The sequence below is a fragment of the Anas platyrhynchos genome, chromosome Z, assembly GCF_047663525.1.
Source record: "Anas platyrhynchos isolate ZD024472 breed Pekin duck chromosome Z, IASCAAS_PekinDuck_T2T, whole genome shotgun sequence".
In the NCBI taxonomy this organism is placed as follows: domain Eukaryota; kingdom Metazoa; phylum Chordata; class Aves; order Anseriformes; family Anatidae; genus Anas; species Anas platyrhynchos.
Window position 1 is genome coordinate 16843753 of NC_092621.1, and position 20721 is coordinate 16864473.

The 20721-nt window shown below is 42.0% G+C and overlaps 3 long non-coding RNA genes across 3 annotated transcripts; 2 read left to right on the forward strand and 1 right to left on the reverse strand.

The window, feature by feature from the left end:
* The first annotated feature begins 518 nt into the window (after positions 1-518).
* LOC140000685 (uncharacterized) lies at positions 519-4835 on the forward strand. The gene is made up of 3 exons (XR_011805833.1): positions 519-647; positions 4427-4541; positions 4697-4835. It is a non-coding gene; the product is annotated as an uncharacterized lncRNA (long non-coding RNA).
* Positions 4543-6904, reverse strand: LOC140000687 (uncharacterized). Its single transcript, XR_011805835.1, has 2 exons — positions 5793-6904; positions 4543-4909 (listed from the first exon to the last, which is right to left on the reverse strand). It is a non-coding gene; the product is annotated as an uncharacterized lncRNA (long non-coding RNA).
* Positions 5372-20490, forward strand: LOC140000686 (uncharacterized). Its single transcript, XR_011805834.1, has 3 exons — positions 5372-5939; positions 10266-10347; positions 20191-20490. It is a non-coding gene; the product is annotated as an uncharacterized lncRNA (long non-coding RNA).
* The last annotated feature ends 231 nt before the right edge of the window (positions 20491-20721 follow it).

The window sequence follows — 20721 nt, forward strand, 5'->3', positions numbered from 1 at the left end:
ACCCAGTTCTGCTTCCAGCCGAACCCTGGCGCTGCTCCCACCTGTTGTTGACTCACATCCACGTCCTCTTTTACTCTGCCTTTAGAAGAGACACAGGTTTAAACATCTCCCCACAATTGCTCCAGGCTGCTTGTTCCTGCACTCACCCCTAGCAAATCAGGGCTGTCATTCCCTGTTTTGTCACCTGCCTCCTTTGTAACCTTGGGAAAGTCATACAAAATTGGATTCACAAAGGAAAATGATTCCGATTCTTAGATTTTGGAGGCTAATTCTCACACTGCTGGTTTCTTTGCAAGCTCCAAAGTCTGTCAGCCTTGTCGGTACAGACCAGCTCAGTCTCATGCCAAACCCAGGAAGATTAGGTGCCTTGTAATGAGCTTCACACACGCCAAAGGGATGGGTGGGGGATCAATGTGAAATGCTGATGCCAGGGGTGTTTCATGTCTAACTCAAAGGCTTCAGCACTCACTCTGGAATGGTCACAACCTGAAATGTTAACCCACACTTTATTCATTCTGCAGTTTCTCAGAGCATCACTTCGTGTGAGAACATCCCTTTTGTACTTCAAAAGAGACAAAAGAAACATAATTGACATAAAAGATGATATCTTCAGCTTTCTCAACAATGAGAAAAGTTGCAGAAGTAGGGTAAGTAGAATTTTATTATGTTTCAGTGGTGGCTATTCATATGGAGGAAATGCTACCTATACAAAGGCCTCAAGGTGCAAGGGAGAATTTATTAAGTAGTAGAATGTGGTTTTCTAGAAAAGCAGAAAGAAAGCACTGTAATTTTTTACATTTCTATTAATGTCTGAAATGATGATGGGGACCTCTGTTTTTCCAAATATGCTGGAGAATGCCCAGGGTACACCGCTTCCACACACTCTAGCCACCGGTTTACTGTTCACAGCTGCATTTGTTTTATGTCCTGTGGTCAAATTTTAGCAACAAATCATTTTTCTGTGTTCATAAAAAAACCCTTCTCTGGGATCTGTATGATCCTTCCCTTTCTCTGAATATTTTAATGTGCTGATGTTTCTAGTATCAGTGTTCCAATTAGCCTATAAAGTGTTGTTTTTATCTTGGGTCTTTCTTGTATAAGATAATATAAAATATTTCTTAGGACAGTGAATAATTTTAGAATAAGATAGTTTATAGCAGTGGTCTCCGAAGTGGGATGTGTGCACGCCAAGGAGCATGAAAAAGGTCTATTGAAGTATAGCTCCATTAGAATATCAGAAATACAAGTGTATAACTTATAAATAAATGTGTGCATATATTAGGGGTGTGTGCTCAATTCTTTCTTTTATTTATAAGGTGTACAATCACAAAAGGTTGCAAACCAGTGTTTCAGGACCCTGTCTTCTTGCTTTGATGCTTTTTTTTGTTCCTATATAGACATTGACTTGAAGTAGTAGTGCACAAAGAAGTTAACTAGAGAGTTTTACATTATGTTGTACCATGTTCCAGTTTTTTTTTCTAGTTATCTTCTTTGATAGTTTAATTTTATCTACTGTGTAATACATCTTTAGTTGCTTGACCCAAAGACACATTTATTTTCTGTGCTTCCAGAAAAATGATTGCTTGCATATACAACATATGGAATCAATTTGCAGGTTGATATAGCTGTTAAGAATAATTTTATTTATTTATTTATTTGTTTGTTTATTTTTATACCATTACCGCTCCGTACTAAACAATTTTAACAGACATGCCTAATAATTATTCCACATTTAAGGTTGTTGAATGCAGCACATCTCACAACAGTTTATTACATTTTGTGGGAGCTCCACTAGTTCTGCAGTTTTTATATCATTTTTGTGAGGCAAGGAGTCACCTAATCTGACCTTATATTAGCTAACTACAAGATACTGTAGCACTGTGAAACTCAACATGGGCTGAGAAACATACTGAGACCACAGACAAACATGAGGACAGTCAGTGAGCCCTGTGCGAGGTCAGCTACCAGCATGTTTGAAACAGGACTGAAGCACAGAATTTACCTATTAACCCAGGAGGGATGCTGTCAGCTGTGCCTCTGTCCTTCTTCCTCCTCCAGAAGAAACCAAGCATTACCTCACAGGTCTCCAGGGTTAAACCTATCTGTGAGTTAGCTACAATCTGTACGTGTAGCTGCTTTGCACAGCTACTGGTTTTATACAGCAGTAATCTCCACCATATGTATTTGTGGCTATTTGGAGTTTAAGTTATAAATATTTTTACAGCTACATCAGGGATTCTCTTTTGCATGGAACCCTATAGCATCTACAAGCTTTCCAGTGTTGTTTTTCTCATTTTCTTCTACCTGTGTCTCACTTGTCTTGCTGTTTGGGAACTATGTCACAGGGCACATAAGAGAGCAGGAATATTTAGACTTTTTTAGAAGTTTGAGATCTTCTAATGTGCTTTTTTTTGTTTGTTTTGTTATTCATTTGTATGGACAATGTATTGATTTTGTTTACGCTGAAATTCCATAAGGAAGCTAAAAACACGGTTTTTCTGATGTAATCACCATGCCTGTAGGAATACTTTTCCAGAGCAAATGACATATGACAGAGAGCCCTATTATCTTCTGTGTCTCCCCACCTCCCAGTCTTCCTCTGCTACTGTCTCTGGCTCTGGAATTGCAAGAAATGACCAGAACTACTCCAACAATTCTGGAAAGAAAAATCACAGAAAAGCTCAAAAAGCTTTCCCATATGATATAAGAAAATTCATATTTCACTTTGCGAGACTCAGTTACAGTGGTTCTCACTGGAGCTATTATTCATCTAGTCTGTGATGTTGTGCATGAGACTTCAGACTTGCACAGATTTGTTGGAAGTTATTTCTTGCTTCCTGAATGTACCAGGATAAGTGAGTGCCTGGCTTACATGCTGTGGAAACTCCTGTACTCCCCAGTCAGACTCCAAGCCTGTGCAAATACAGACAGTACCTGCTCCAGAAAATTTACAATCTAACAAAATTTGTGTTCATAGTACTGTCCATAGTGCTGCCCATAGATACACTTGCAGACATGGCCATTTATTAAAATTTGATTTGATGTATTATCCTGAATAGGTTTGCTTCTGTTAAAGGGAATCTTTTATTTTTTTTTTCTCATCTTTGCACTTTTTGCAGAAAGCAGATGTTCCGGGCTTTAATGCATGCTGCTTCTTTCTAACTGGCCTGATCCCAAGCACTCTTGATTTTTATGAAACCACATCCTTCTCAGTCTCTCCATCATGAGAGTGCTCTTGTCGCTTCTTCACTGCTCAGCACTGGTTAGACTGCTGCACTTAGCTCCTGCCCTAACCTGTGCAAAAACTGCCTCTTCATGAGCTGCCTTTCCCAAGTCTTGCCCGAGGAATTGTCTCAGATGAGCAGAATGGAAGGATTGTCTCAGACGAGGCAGTGATAGAAGGAGGCTCTGAACCCAGTGAGGATCCTCCCACAACCCTCTCTTCCAGGAAACAGACCACGGATAAAAGTAAATGGTGTAATAGCTTTTTCTGCCGAGAAGAAACTATTCACTTCGTTGTTTGGTCACTTGGAATCCCTTGCCATGGCTTGGGGGAAGGATCTGCTGTGGACTTCTTAGGGGTCAAATAAAATTCTTAATTTCAATGAGATGATGGTGTGTGTGTGTGTAACAGAAGGGATATGAGAGTTATCAGTCTTCAAAGTATGGAATGTGCTTTGCTCTCAGCTTGATAACATACTGACAGGCAGAATGGCTGTGTGCAATTTACACACAAATCAGCCACAAATTTGGAAGTACTTTAATGTGAGAATATTTCATCCATAAGTGCCTCTGACCTGTAGTTTTCTAGTAGTACCTGGAAATAAATGTAAATATTCTGACCATGCTCTATCCCTACTTATGTATGATCTGATTCTTAAGATTTTAAAGAAAGAGCTAATGAAAGGATACGAATATGTGCTGCTAGCAGAGGAAAGCACAGACTAAAACTTAAGGTCCACTGGATATTTGTCATGGGATTTGTGGTAATGAGTCCTTTAAAGTATATAATGTACTATCAGTTAGGACTGCATATAACACTTGTTTGTACAGTAATGGAGCAGAAGTATGGCTTTTTGTTCTACCACAGAACAGACAATCACAGCTCATTATAACTAACTAGACCAAACTAATAATTAGGCAAAACACTGATAATTAGTGTGTGCTACAAAATGTACCTAGAAAACTTCTTGCAATCTAGAGCTCTCTGAGACCTGTTTTCTATCAGGCCCTGTACAGCCACACAGTAACATTTCTGACAGGCGAGCCCTGGTTTGGGTGCATCAGTTTACTTGTTACCTGCCTCAGGCCCTGCTAGAAATGACCACAGCCTCCTTGTTAGCCTAAATATCTGGAAAATGGGGTTGCATTCAGGTGTAAGACTGTTAGTAGCTGAGACATCCTGTTCTGGCTCTCTTCCTTTTAGGTGCCATTACGTGTCTGCCATGCCTACCGTGTGCAGCTGGGTCTGCCAAGAGACAGCTCAAGGAGGGGGGGAGGAAGTGAAACAAACTAGGACCAGACTAATCCATTTACTTAAGGTATGATAGAATCCCATTTATTTAAAAATAAAATAGGATTTTGTGCACATTATAGCAACACTGGAAATTAACTCAAAACATAAAACACAAAACCAAGGCAGAATTTCTTAAGGAAGGACATTTCTGCTAAAAATCCGTCTTCTTTTTTTTTATAGTCTTCTTGTCCTGCAAGCACCAGACATCAGTTTCAGAAGGAGGGAACTACAGAGCGAGCTGAGGATGAGAGCACTGCCTCCCCTGCCCTTGTCCCTGACTCCCATCACGGCTGCCTTTTGTAAGGAGTGTCTACCCGCAGCCTGCACGCCAGGGAGAACACAGCTGTGGGCGAAGGCGCCATTTCGTAGCAAGCAGGAGAAGAGTCTGCTCACCTAAAATAAATACATAAATAAATAAATAAGTAAATAAATAAATAAATAAGTAAATAAATAAATAAATAAGAAAATACCGCGTGCTGTGTGACTTGAGATAAAAACGCACATGCACCCCTGGCCTCACCGGCCTCTTTCTCCCGATAACCTCCGGAGCGTCGCGGATCCCCCAGCCACCTGCTGAAGCAGCGCCCCCCCCCGCCCCCCCAACTTCCCCCTCCGAGGCTGCTCCGCGGAGCGCGCAAACTGCGCGGGGCGGCGCCGCCGCGGGTCCGGCAGGTGGCAGCACGACACCGCGGGACGCCGCGGGGCGCCGCGGGACGCCCCTTGCCCGCCGCCGCCGCCGGGCCGCGCTGCTGCACCGCGGCCGGACCGCCGCTCGCCGCACCGACGGGGCGGGACGGGCTGACCGGGGGGCCGATCGGGGGGCCGGGGGGGATAGAGAGAGGGACGGAGGGACACGGGAGGAGGATGGAAAGGAAGCGGGGAGGACGGGGCACAGTGCTCCCCCCTCCGCCAAAGCAGCGCGGTCACCGCCGCGGGGTCGGGCCCGGGGGACGCGGCGGGGAGGGCAAAGGGGCCGGGGGCGGCTCCGCGCTTAAAGCAGGCGTAGGAGCGCGGCGGTGAGCGATGTGCGCATTAATCTGGTGCAATTAGCGTTATAACACGCGCCGGCTCAGCCCGCAGTAAAGACAAAGCTTCATGCAAATTGCCCTCCCCTTCCCCATCCCCCGCTCCCGCGGTCTGACGCCGTTTCCCAGCCTGTTTTTAATGACACGGTGCAGCGGAGTAACTTAAAATTAATTGCAAGGTTCTCGGCTAAGCGGAGGGGTGGGGGGAGGCAGTGTCATTAAGCGGGTCTGGCAATCACAGCCCAGGCCACCTGCGCTTGGCGGCGATGCCCGGCCCGGGGGCAGTGCGCGGGTGCGTGCGGGGGACGGCGGGGACGGGGAGGCTTCGTCGGCGCCGCAGTTCGGGCGGTTGGGGCGGTCGGAGAGCCCGGTTGCTGCGGCGGCAGGGCCCGGCGAAGGTACGGTCTGCGGGTGTGGGGGCGGCCGGGCGCTGCCTCCCGCCAGGTGGAGGAGCGATTTTTGGGGTGGAGAGCGAGCGGCCGTCGGGTCGGGTCGCGTGGGGAGGTGCTGCTTTAAGGTCCCTTCGCTGGGGCTCTGAATATTGCTTTATCTGCACACTCTGCTTTATGTGTTATTTTTTTTTTTTCTTCTTTTTTAAGACCTGCATGATTTCTTCCCCTAGAAACTGGCATAGACTTATCTGACCCCCACCCCTGAAGATAAATGCTTCAGAACACGGAGAGGACGTGCCTACAAAATGCACTGTGTTGGGGGGAGGACAGCAGGAAGGTTATGAAGGCTAGGAAAATGCTTAAAAATACAGCACCTAATATGAATGTTACACTGAGCTTTGCGTAATCTAGTCACGGGAAAAATACTATAATGGGTCTTTCTTACAAGACTTATATATACTGTCCTCTCTGTCTGCCTTACATCTTTCTGTTTGCCTCCTCTTTATGCCGCTTTTATTACAAGAAGTTTGTTAATTCGACATTTCAATGTGGCTTCAGAATGCGACACTATAGGACTCCTTTTTTTTTTTTTTTTTTTTTTTTACAAAACTGAAAAAATGCCCCAAATCTTAACCACTTAACGGCACAACTGGTATGTATAAATAAAATCTTCATTTTTTAAAGTGACGTGAATGTGGTTTACTCTGTAGCCTCAGTAATTTAAACAGCACCTATCTGCTGCAGATAGAGTTGCTATGCACATCTCTACTAGTGAGTTTGAAAATTCGAACCCGGCTTTGATTTATTTCCTTTCTATCAGTGATTAATGCGCCGTAATTAGCTAATCTCAAAGCCATTATTTACAACTGGGGCAGACAAAGGGAAAAACTGATGATCCAGCACTTAAGTCGGTTTGAAATTATGAAACGGAAAGAAATGTTTAGGTCTCGGCTCGGAACCGGACAGCCCAGCCCCAGGGTTCTCGTAAGAATAATAATAATAACAATAACAATAATATTTTAGTTAATCCATTAATTTTCCCTGTTATTTTATTATTATTTTTTATTTTTCCGGCCGAAAGCGCGCTGGCATCACCTCTGCGATTTTTAAAAAAGCGAGGTAAGCGTCTGCTGGGAACCTCCTCTCTCCCCCTTTGTTGTTCGGTCGAGGAAGGAGCTGGGCGCGCTGTCCCAGTGCGCGGTGCGGTTCAGCCCACTCAGCCGACCTCAGGCCACCCCACCCGTGCTCGCGGGGGCTCCGCTGCCGCCGCCCCCAGCGCTGCCCGCAGCCGGGCGCCGGCTGACCCCGGCCGTGTTGCGGGGGGGGGAGCGAGGCGAGGCGGGGGCTCCGGGGCCCACCCGGGCCCACCCGAGCCGCGGCCGCCTGCGTTGCGCTGCGCATTCTGGCGTCGGCCGGGGCTGCCGGAGGGTTGGGGTCGGGTGGGAGGGTGGGGGTCCTGGCCAGTGCCTGCCGGTTTCCTCAGCCTTTTGCGGAAGAATTCCGGCTGCGTTAAATCTGGAGAATTTTTTATTTTTCTCCCCTTTGCCTTTTTGACTGTGAGAATCTGGCTTTCTAATAATAACCCATTCCCCTTCACACTCCCCACACCCGCCCCCCCCCCCAGGGAAGACAGGGACGCTTTTCGTTTGATCTAGAAAAGAGGAGGGAGGGTGGAAATAAAGTATCTATGAAAATAGCAGGGAATGAAAGAGGCAATTCGGTTAGGAATCTTTAAAAAAGAGGGAGAGAGGAAAAAAAAAAAGAGGGCGCTAGGAGAAGGGCAGAGCAAAGGTGCCTGGTGTGAACAGGCACTGATTGTCCAAGAGAAGAGGTGCAAATGTTCTTTGTTCGGAGGCGCCTTGCTAGAGGCGCACGAAAATCATCATTATCGTCAAAAAATATTAGCACCTACAGAAGAAGGGGAAAGAAAATGGAAAGAAAAAAAAAAAAAGCAAGCTAGCAAAGCAGAAACCTTGGGGGATGTATATTAAAAGCTATACAGCTTTCCCACCCTGTTTATCATTCCTGGGGAAAAAAAAAATAATCTGCAAAGCCTTTTCAGTTGCTTCTTGCTCTTCCCCTCCCTCCCCCTCGCTCCCTCCCAAACAAACAATGAATTACAGATGATCGCCCCGCGCCCAGTGTAGCGCGGCGACAGGGAGCAAAACGTGAAGGACCGGGCACGGGAGGGGAGCGGAGCGCTGCGGAGGCATCCAGGGCAACACGGGACTGGACCCCCTCCGGGGGAGGACTAACATTCCTCCTTGTGTTTCTTCTTCTTCTTCCTCCTCGTCTTGTCTAATGAAGTACTGATTGAGACATATGAGTTATGCCTGATGCTACTTAGCCCTTGGAAAAAAAACAACAACAACAACAAAAAAAAAACGAATCCAGGTTCTAAACTCCAAACAATTTTGCCTGGGATTTTGGTTCTGGGAAATGCTCCTGTTTGTCCTAAATCCAACCACAAAGGAGGGGGTTGGGTTGGAGGGGGGGGGGGTGGGACGGGACGGGACATCTGTTTAATTTCAAGCAATAAATACGCCGGATCTGTGGCTGTTTGGGGGTTTTCATTTTTAAAGATGATTAATCCCACCTCCGCCCCCTTTCCAATTCGACTGTAAAGAAATGGATTAGGAATGGTATCAAGAAGGATTATTCATTTATATCAGACAGATGGAGCTGTACAGTAGGGCTTCAAAGAAACAAAGAAAATGGTTTCTAAATGGTTGTTTGGCATGAATTATTTGGTGGATTTGCAAACAAGCAAGGCGCAGCACTGTACGGGAAGATGTAGGGGAAACCCATCTGGCACCTTCCCTGGAGCCGGGGGGCGGGTGGTCTGGGCAGGTAGAGGCAGAGGCGCTGAGCAGACCTGGCCCAAAGGGAGAGAGAGGAGCCGCCAGCATCAGGCTGCTTCTTCCTGCGTCTCTCCCGGCACGGGGGCTGGGGGTCACCTGCCTGCAGAACCCCCAGGACACCCCTCGGACGGATCCGGCCCTCCTGCCCCCCGGCACCGCACCCAGCCACACTTCTCCCCGCCTCGCCCACTCCTCCCCACCCCTTGCCAAAAGTTTAGCGCTTGGGAGGGGGGCGAAGAAAAGAAGAGACAAACTTTGGGAAGTGTTTCCACCGGATCCGTCCCCCTCCCGGCTCATCTGTGTTTCTCCCGGCATTTTTCAAGTCAGCCCCGCTCTGAAATCTCCGACCATTTCCAACAGTTTCAAATGTGATTGACACGTATGTTAATGGTTTGTTTTTGTGCCAAGCGGCTCTGCAAATTTCCAACACAAACACATTGTGTAGATCAGATGTTAGGTATAAAAATGGTTTATTGATTGAAATAATAGAAGCATTATTTTGATTTGTCCTGACATGATGGCTGATTTATAGATTCCTACCCCATTGATTTCTTCTTGTCCAGGCAGAGGGAAATGATCAAATCTCATGAAAATGCCCTTTTGTGCTAATTAGGAACCCGAGATGCCCATTATTTTCTTTCTTTCTTTCTTTCTTTCTTTCTTTCTTTCTTTCTTTCTTTCTTTCTTTCTTTCTTTCTTTCTTTCTTTCTTTCTTTCTTTCTTTCTTTCTTTCTTTCTTTCTTTCTTTCTTTCTTTCTTTCTTTCTTTCTTTCTTTCTTTCTTTCTTTCTTTCTTTCTTTCTTTCTTTCTTTCTTTCTTTCTTTCTTTCTTTCTTTCTTTCTTTCTTTCTTTCTTTCTTTCTTTCTTTCTTTCTTTCTTTCTTTCTTTCTTTCTTTCTTTCTTTCTTTCTTTCTTTCTTCTCCTCTCTTTCCTCTTCTGTCCCCCTTTCTCATTTTTCTCTCTCTTCTTCTGATGGGATTTACCAGATTTATTCATTTCACCATGGACTTGGTGCGTGTATGTGTATATTTTTTATCTTTCATACATCTGTTTTCACTTTGCACTTTCAATGAGCTGTAGCAGACAATAGTGAGAGAAACATCTGAAAATGCAAGGAGACACAGTTGCATATGTGTTTCATTTCTGCGGGTTAGTCAGAGAAAACAACAAAAGGACAGCTGGAAAGGGGGGAATAAAACACACACTTACAAAGGGGATTGTGACCCTGTAAGAGGGAAAGGCGAGTACAACGAAAAAAGACTACAAAAAGTAAGGAGGAACAGTAGAAATAAAGCAGGAAAGTGTGTCAGGGAAAACTGCTCAAGAACAAGAATAAGAAGTCAAAAGCCCGTCCTGCTGGATGTTCCCCAACCTTCTTTAAAAGGAGAGTTAGGGAAAAGACAGCTCGGTCCGGATAAACAAACTGGGAAGACGCACCTGCTGAAAATGTGTATCTGATCTGTCTTTACAGATGTGTGTGTTTATCCATCTATACATTTATAATGGGGGGATCTAGAGCATCCCAACAGTAATTGCAATCGTGCGTCGAAGAGGTAAGTCTTACAATTCTCTTTTCTGAAAGAAGAACCGAATAATAGCCATCAGTATCCCTTTACTAGCTATCAGTAGTGACATCCCAGGCAGTATTAGTTTGGCTGGACTTTGTGTTTGATTGTTTTTGTTACTTTTTTTTTTTTTTTTTTTCCTTTTTTTGGTGGTGGAGAAGTCAGGATTCACTGTGAGACAACCAGATGGAAAGGGAGGGCAATCCCATTGTCTGTTTGCCAGAAGATCTCGTTTTGCCCTGGAAAAGGCGATCAAACACAGCCAGGGGCCACTCAGGAAAGTAAAAGGACTGGGGGGGGTGGCGGGGGGAGGGCGGGGGGGGGAAGAAGAGTGGGTGCATGTGGATTTAATAGCAGTGAAAGTATTACAGGGGGATCAGATTTAGCGGGCGAGCGAGAGGGAGCTTTTGAACATCTGTCTAATGCAGCCAATAGAAGCGACATTAGTGATATTGGAGAGACGCACACACGGCCGCCGATCGGGTTGGGATTACGGGAGTTTTCCCAATCCGATTAGCCGATGCCCCTCTGCTGCCAGCGGCCCCGGCCGCGGTCACGGCCCCGGCAGGGCCGCCGCGGCTCGGCCCCTCTGCAAACCCCCTCGGAGGGGCAGAGCACTAGCCCGGCCATTCCGGTTGAGCCGCTCCGGTTGAATATTCATCAATAGGCAGCGGTGAAATTCCACCCCACCCCCGGGGAAACCTTTATTCTCCGGCTAATTGCAATTTACAATTCCACTTTACACTTCAACACGGAGGAGGTTAGGAAACAAGATTCCTACGTATAATTAATTATTGGCCTCCCTAATTCTATTCCACCGCAGATCACCCCGCACCGCAAAGCCCTATTGTTCCCTCCTCCCCGTTTTGCCAGTCATTTAAACTGGTATCAAAAGAAAAAAAGAATAAAAAAGAAAAAGAGGGAAAAAAAAAGAAAAAAAATGCACAATTTTAGGCAGCGCACCCACGGCTCCGAGCGAGGAGCAGAACGCATCAGTGGGTTTCAGCTCCGCGCTGGAGGTAAGGCAGCGCCTGTACAACGCCGAGCTCCTCCCGTGCCCGACTGCCTCCTGGTTCTGCATCGCCTGCCGTTTGTTGTTTTATTTTATTTTATTTTTTTCCTTTTCTTTCTTCCAGTTTGCTTACCGAGTCGATTACTTTAAAAGCTTTCCTTGATTAATGGCAGGCAAATTACGCGCACAGAAACATACGTCTATGAGCTCTTTCCACCTAAGCAGGTATCTCCTGCCCATACACACCATATGCCTTACAATCCTTGCTTGCCTGTGACCGTAGCTTTTAAAGCAAATTGCATCTCCCTAGCTCTCCAGTGCGGGGAAAATGCCTGCAGTTTGTACCTCCAGGCGTTACAACATGCCTCAGCCCAGCTGAAAGCAACACTGCAGCTTGAGCGCAGCCGGCCGCAGAGGAGTGTCACTGCCTCCAGCTCTGCCAGGGACACTGCCAGGGGCTGCCGTAGGTCGCTCGAGTGCTCTCAGGTTCATCCTTGCGCCTGCCTCTTCACAAGCTGTTTCAACACCCGGTAGCAGCTACCCGAAGCATGACTCAAAGGCTGACTAGCATCCAGTACGTGAATTACAGAAAATTGACACCCTGCTTAAAATTCACAGCAGTGGATTTGTAGCGTTCACATTTTTACATGACAGTCATCTTACAGGGAGATAACGTCTTACAGCTCCTGACTTTCCCCTTAGTAACAGGATGGGAATAACAAGGCAAAGGCCAAGAAGTCTCTCTCTGACACACACATAACACAGCACAGTACTGTGCATCATTTTCATGATTTGTAGCACACCAGTAGAGCCACCTATCTTTGAGTTATTATGCTGTTTGTTATTGTGTGTGCATTTTTTTTTTCTCTATAAACACTAAAACCTGTCTTCTTAAAGTGGTAGGTGGACTAATGTAACTACTTTTTGGTCCTGCAGATCATACACCAAAGTGATTACTATGTCAAAAATAATTAATCTTAATGGTAACAGTCTAGTTTGCACCAGTGATTTACTCAGATGTAGCTGGGGCAAAGAGCTGGTTGGTAGAATTAGGAGATATTACTGGTGAAGAAGGTAAATCAGAAAACCAGTGCAATCTTCTAGGTTTTCCACCTTTACTATCACCTCTGAATTTATGACATTCACACAAACAGGCAAAGAAGCAGTTAATGTAAAATTCCCCAATTCCCATGCAGCCCTTTTTTTGCCAGATTCTTCAGAGGTTATTTTAAGATCACAAGGTCACAGACTTCACCTGGGAATCCTAGGAGAAGAGCAAACCATATTCTAGCTGCATGCTCTGTATTCCTTGTGTTCTTGAATTTCAGTTTATTGCACAGTTCTGTTTCTTCCAAGCAATATACTCTCCTCCAAGAAAGTTCTTATTTTTTCCTGTTAGATCTCTGATGTTCTCAATAAAACAAATAGCTTGCATTATTCTGTCCATTTCTTGTCACGGAATAACAAGTCTTCTGCTAAGTGGATGCCAAATGTATTCATTCATTCTCCTACTGACCAGTGGGAGACAGTGACAGTTTGGGAGTCAGTGTCTTTTTCAGATGTGCATGCACAGTTCAAAACATGGTAGAGTTCCAGTACAGTTTGTGCTTCTATGGTGAAAAAGAATCTCAATAAAAACAATTTCTATTCTCTTAATAATTCGCATCTTTCTTATGAAATATATTTAAACAGTGTCTTTTTTTTAATCCATTTTAAGTTTTTTATTTTTTATTGAAGATTTTTATCATATAAATTTTATTTTCCTAGTAACATTTTTTTTTTTTAATTAACATAACTGAAACCAAATGAAAATGATGATATATTCAGCTTGTAGGGATGGAAGGTGAAAATAAAATCCATGCTATTTGGTATTATCATATGGATTTTGCCGTGCAGTGAGAAGCAAGCACTTTTCTAACCTCCTTCATTAACTTCAATGTTTTATTTATATATTGTAATCTTTGGAAAATGTATCCAAGACACTCCAGACAGGCATGAAGTGGATTCCAGAATGCATCCACTCTGACGTGGACTAATACCCATTTTAAAGCTCTTTTGAGTCATCAGTGAAGTGATTGAATTCCTGCTCATGCCCATGACCACTCAGAATAGCACATCGCTCTTACTGGGAAATCTGGGGCTGACAAAATGAGTACGATAATGAATATCAAAATAGAAAGAGCAGACACTGCTACTCTAAGGGGTTATATGTTAAATTACCAACCTTCCTTTTTGGTCTCCATGATGGTGCCTATGAATGCACAAAAGCAAGGACTATCTGGGTACAATTGTCTGTAGATGGGACAAAGTCAGACTGCAGGACCCTCTACTGATATGGATTTCTCATCATGAAAGAACTGTTTTTCTTCATATTAGGTGAACACCAACTCCATAGAGCACATAGATTCTGGAGTGGCCATGGACAAGTGGAATGAATTTTACAGGGTAACATCTTTGCAGATTATTTGTGTTTTGAATATTATTGCAGCTGTTCCTGCTGATCCTGTCAGAGGCCTTAGTCTGTTGTGCCAGACATGAATCAAATGTGGAACCAGAAAATATCACTGCCTGGTGTTTCTTTTATAAGCAGAAAACCCTGTCTCCTATTTTGGTGGGTTAGGTTGTGACACTGCTGCTAGCAGCACCAATGCACCAGAACTTTAACTGCAATAAAGTTGGCTAAAACTTCTGTGGTAAAGCTTGGAAAAACAACAACAACAACAAAATAACAGGGAAAAAAAAAAAAAAAGAGAGAAATGGGAGAGAAGAGAAAGCACTCATATTAGAGAAAAGAAAACAAAACAAAACCAAAAATAGATATGATAAAAAGCACTGTTCAGAAAAGAGCCAGGAGTTCTTGCCATAACTTATTTTTCTTTTACCAAGCAATACCAGAAGGCCTTTGGAAAATGTCATTCTTTTTCCCTCTAACTCCTCTTCTTCCTGAAATCTTCATGGATTGCCCAGGCTGCCTTATCCAACTATTTCAAGAAAGAAAGGGACTGAGAAAACTAGAAAAGGCTTAACATGTGGATGGAAGGCAACAGTTTTAAGTAAAAATGTCCTGGTTCATATTCTCTGTTAAATTATCCTTCTGTCTCTGTCTTACCTATGTTTACACACATGCACACACATACACAGCACACACATACTTGGAATTGCTCCTCAGCAAATCTTGATTAAGTAGCCTGACATGTCAATGTGTCATCCTAGTAGCTCTGCTAGTGCTTAGAGAGAAGAGTGAAGGACTGACTGAGATGGTGGGGGATAATCAATGTCTACATTTGATTGCCTGTAAATCAGCCAGGTAAACCTCAACAGCAGTGTCTTTATGCTTCATGCTGCGTAAAGGTTTGTGATCATAGCTGGTGAGCATTAGGAAGGGAATGGCTGGCTGACAAGAGTGGATTCTTAATAGAACTTTCTTGTTTCTTTTTTAAAACATGATTTTAAGGCTTGGGAAGAATACAAAACTGATGACTCTGGCAGTGGTGTTCATTTAGCTCTGCTGTGGACATGGCACTCTCAGGTAGCTGATACACCCTGACATTGCCTTGCTAACCTGACCCCCTAACTTGGAAAGTAACTGAGAAAAGCTGTTTCCTGATTACACTCTGATAATTCAAATATAGCTCAGTAAAAGTCCAGGCCTGGTGTTACGTGAAGTGAGAATCAGCTGCCTCAGTCTTTGTGCCTGGCCCAAGAGTCAGCCTGGGGACTACTGCATATTGTATAACACACAGAGGCAAGAAAGGGACTCGGCTGGGGTTGGAACAGGGGATATCTGGGTTAAAAGTAACACAGTAAAAAAATACCTCAGATCCATGGCACTGTTTCAATTGCATAAAGCCACAGCTCTGTAAAGCTACAGCTAATAATCTTCCCTGTTACTTCCAGGGGAAGTAATTTAACTGCCCTGTTAAAATCCAGGGGAATCAGCAGTTGTCTGTCATGTTGTGTGCAGGAGGGGCAGCAAGAAGTAAGAGAGGAATGTGACACCAAGGAGGATCAAGAGATGGTTTTTTTTTAAATGCAGGACACCCCAAGAAAACATAAGATCATGGAAATAAAACAGCTTTATGCTTCCAAAGTGCACAAGGCAATGACACCTTACATTCATGTGCATCAACATGATTTTAGCAATGAAATGTCCCTTCTATAGCACACTTTTCCTCAGCAACCAGAAACTATTCTGTAAGAACCTGCTATTTACTAATGACTCTATCCAAACAGTCAGACTAGGCTACGTCTTTTCCGAGCCTACAATCTTCCTACATGGGTGTTCTCACGGAGGGTATCCTTAAAGCCAGTATCAGAGTAGAGACCTCTACATGACCCCCATGACATCTGTCTTTATGTGACTTGAGAAGTGATCTGGGCCCCAGAATAGAAATACATCCAAGACTATTTTCCTCTGTGTATAGTGCTAAACATAAGAGCATATTTATTCTGTTTCAGTATAAATTTAAACAGTATCAACTGATTAATGCTAGTAAATGAAAAAATACAGAAAAACAAATATGTATACTTCAGCAAATATCAGCTATATATAAAAATAACAGGATGGTTTTTTCAGACTTTCCAGAGCCTGTAAAATCCTAGTATGCCATAGAGATCATGGGATGAGATGAAGTGAATATTATTATGAAATGATCACAAAGGTAGTTTAATTACTAAATGGCATGATTGTCCGGTTATTTATTTATTTATTTATTTATTTATTTATTTATTTATTTATTTTCCCCCCTATATATATATAATATCCTTCTGTGGTTTGGTTTCCCCAAGCTTTCTGGAAGATATTTTCCCCCTTAATAAAATAAATTCATATTCATTTACTACAATGAAATTCAAAGTAACTTTCAGTTTAGGACTTTATCTTTTGATAACAATTTTTATGTAAAACAGACGCTATTTTAAATTCCTCACTCAAGGAATAGTGTAATGGACTTTGGTTGGCTATCTATAGCAACCCTGGAGTGTTTGATTCTTTTATTTTAGCACACTGTAATGAAAATATTTAATTCATGTATAATATTTAGAAAGTTAGCGCCGAAGTCCATTGGATAAAATAAATTTTATGTGTTATTTATGAGGAAGACACTTAAGGATTTCAATAATTCTTAAAAATATTTACATTTTTTTCTTCTGACTTTTTGTTTTACACTGTATTTTATATGTCTTCATTTCTATTTGATGTAGGTTTTGGACTTCAGATTTATAGCTCAACACCTCGCAACAAATTTTGTAAATATTCTGTGGGGGCTTGGTCTTGAAACATAAACACTTCTTCCTATTGAGTCTCTGAGGAAAACCAGACCCCCTCATTTATTATGTGATATCCAGAAGGCTAAGGAGATTTTGATCTCCTTTTTCAGGAACATCTTCTTCAGTAAGAAAAATGAAATGTCATCATGCTAAGGTGAATCATAATAAATGTTATGTCTTGGCTGACACTGAAAAACAAATCAAAGAAAGTTGTGAGAAATATTGGTGACTTTTTTTCCACAGAGATTTGGACCAGCTTTATAAATTAAACAGTACGCGATGACAGCTTAGGGGCAGTAAGTAAACCATTCAGCAGATAATCTCCATAGTAACAAAAAAAAAAAAAAAAAAAAAAAAAAAAAAAAAGTTTAACCATCTGAAACCAAAATAGCACATCTGGACTTGGCTGTGTCATATGGCAAGAGGGAACATTTTATTGTTTTCAAAAGTCATGGCACACAAGAAAAGGATGCCCACCTCAATTCCTGTTAGCAGAAGCCAGTGAAGTGCAAGCAATGTGTTCAGGAAAATTCTGATCCTATAAATCATTATCTATTTGCTCAACTTCGTGCTGTGTAAGGGTCCCCTTGTGATCCATCTGCTGTCTGCAACTTCAGAAAAAATGATCTTTTTCCTTCATGAAGTTTAGTCTTGAAAATTCTTGCCTATGTGAGTATTAAGTCATGATGACAGAATTCATTTGAGTAATAGCTGGAGGCCCTGAGATCCTAATTAGTAGTATTTAGTTTTAATTGCATTAACTTTCATAGTTGAAGACCTGCTTTACAAGAGAGATGTTTCTGTGTATGAAATCAGAGGGAATTATTTAGTTGGTGTGGGTTCTGTAACTCAGTGTTAAAGAGTAAACTGCTGAAGAAAACACAAAAGATCTTTCAGCAAGGATGAGGCCATATGAAATCCTGAATCTGTATCTGAGGGTAAAAGAGCTCTGCTTCGCATCTTGCTCAAATTGCATACACTCCATGTTGACATCTACTAAGCTCTGTGTGGTTGATGGCAGGAGGCAACCATGGGTGGCTAGTGGAGATGCTTGAGGCCCAGCTACTCCTGTACCAGAAAGCTCACTTTTGGTTTCACTGCAGGGTGTAGATTCATCCCTAAGGAAGCAAATAACCATGTAAGGAAAAAAGTACAATCATCCTTGTTTTTTATGGTGAACTTGCCATTTCACATAGATCATCTGCATTGAGGGATGGAACAGTTTGCAAGTGTGGGCACAAACTGTGTCTTGGAGATAGACTCTTTTGGAGATTTTGTATTTCCTGTGGCTGTTCCTGGAATGGGACATTTACACATCTCCTTCTGCCTGGAGTTGAGCTCAGACTGGGGCTCCAGAGCTGTGAAATTCTGCATTGCTTGACAGCTCTCCGTGACTGTATGAGAGCTCTGCCTCCATTTCAATTCTCTGGAAGGTAGTCAAGGAACACGCAAGGCTTCCTTAGAGTGCTTTCAGCCTGTTCTTATCCACACCTTGATACAGATAAAGCTCTAAGACCCAGGAGGTAGCTCTGTGTGCTTTTTCAATTCAACCCTTTTCATCCATTTGAGAATGCTAGGACAGCCAAAATAGCCAATGCAAGTTCTGGTTTTGGGACGAGAGAGATCTCTATGTCTATGTCAGTAGTAGTTACAGACAGCAAATATTGCACAGACTTGCTCACTCCTAGCAACATCTCCTTCTGTAAGATGCTGCAACATGGTCTAAGTTTCTGTCTTTATGAACTACCCACTTCTTTAGCATAAACAAGTCATTTCTAGTCCCAGGACAGGTTCCTGGACATACCGAACACCAACTGTTCACAAAGTCCCATAGAATGGGGGTGCTCCTATGTGAATGGCTACTTCTTCCCCCTCCCACATTTACAGCATAGGGAGGCTGGCGACAGCAAAGATCTTCCCTGTGCAAAAATCTTGAAGCATTGTTCAGAACTACTCCAAGGAAGTTATAAAATAAAGGACTCCTGCCTGTTTCCTTTGAAGTCTCCAAAACTGTTCCTTAAACCTGACTTAAAAGGATTGCTGCATTTGCAAGCCAGTATTTGCAGTCTTGGCAGAATAAAGTGTGTGATAACAAATGATTTGAAATGAGTCCTTCCAAGATGAAAAAAAAAAGCATGCACAGTAGAAACAGGTTTATAAAGCTGTGTGATGAAGCAAGGTCAGTACCTCTAATCTAAATGCAACAGTTCTTGTGTTGCATTACAAGAAGCCTCCTAAGCAACCTTTCCACAGCTCACTGAAGTTGCATGCTTCACAATCTCCCTTTTCATGCTTCCTTTGTTACATAATTTAGTGGGGATATTTTGGTTGAGATTCTCACTGGCACACTTTTGTCGTTTAACACAAATGGTTCTCCATCTCCTCCCCCTCCCTTGGGCTGTCTAGGCTGGCTGGGCATTGTATACGGTTGGAGTGTAGGGCATTCTGGTAATTACTTTTCATTATTACCTTGCACAACAGCATCCTTTACAATTTAAGGTTGCCAGTGCTTCGGCAGCTACAAGATCCTAATCCAGACTTTAATAATGTGTTGCTAAAAAGGGGGTTAAATGATGTTTATACATCACATTTCTGGACGCGGCAAATTTCACTTGCACCTGCCAATGGCTTACTGATAAATATACACTAGTAGAAGTTCAACAGCAGTGGGCCAGTGAGTTAGACAAATACCACATGACATTGAAGGTTAGTGTTTTCCCAGCTCTCACACTCCAGTAGACGTAAACTTTTTTTCTTAAAACAGATTAAAAATAAATAAATCCCCTTTGTAAGAAAAACAAAAACAAAAACAAAACTAAACTAAAATACACATTCAAAACAAAAAATAAAATTCTCTTAAAGTCTTTCACAGTCATCTGCTAGGTTTCTTGCTTCTTGGATGTTAATTATGATTTACTCAAGATTTGTGGTCAATTTTTAAGTATAAAAGCATCTTGTATGACTGGTTGCCAATTCTGATGTCTAAAGGCCTTGCTTTATATTGCTGTAGTAGAATAGAAAATATAATCAAAGTTTGACCTTCAACTTTAATCCTATAAACAGAGAATTTGCTTACTTTACCTTGGAAACGGATGTGATTCATCACAGTAGCCCATAAATAACATGTCAAACTGTTAGACTGATCAATGAAAATAAATTATTGAAAAATAATGTGATTGTAAGGTCTCTATGTAAACCAGCTTAGTGTTATTTTAAAACGAGGAGAGCTTTCAGATTGGGGTAAATCATTATTTATTTATTTATTTATTTATTTATTTAAGGAAGATTGTTGCTAGTTACGAGAAGCAGTAAACATTAAATACATTGGGTCCACACTAATTATTTATTTTATTTTATTTTATTTTATTTTATTTTATTTTATTTTATTTTATTTTATTTTATTTTATTTTATTTTATTTTATTTTATTTTATTTTATTTCATTTCATTTCATTTCATTTCATTTCATTTCATTTTATTTATTATCTCATTTAATTTTATCTCATTTCATTTTACTTTATTTATTTTATATTTTATTATTTTTTTTTTTCAGGAAAACTACCTTAAGATAAATAAGTATTATGCCTCCAGAGGAAGAAATGGACTCAGACGAGACCAAAACTTCAAATAACAGGTTTTCTACACTGCCTAGTGTTCAGAATTGTGACTAAAGCAAAAACCCACAGTGAGCTCTTGTCTGCATGTTAGCCCTCAGGAATGGATCAGTCACTGAAAATGTGCATTTAAGATGCAAGCAGAACTTATGGAGGTGATTTGGCTTCACCACATCTCCATGTTTTCATTGCAGATACTAGCTGTGAAGCCCTGTAACAGCAAAAAAAAAGAAAAGAAAAGAAAAGAAAAGAAAAGAAAAGAAAAGAAAAGAAAAGAAAAGAAAAAAGAAAAGAAAAGAAAAGAAAAGAAAAGAAAAGAAAAGAAAAGAAAAGAAAAGAAAAGAAAAGAAAAGAAAAGAAAAGAAAAAAAGAAAAGAAAAGAAAAGAAAAAAAGAAAAGAAAAGAATAAAGCAAACAAACAAACAAATAAAAAGCTAATAACCATTTCAGAGCTTATGTCTCAACAGGAA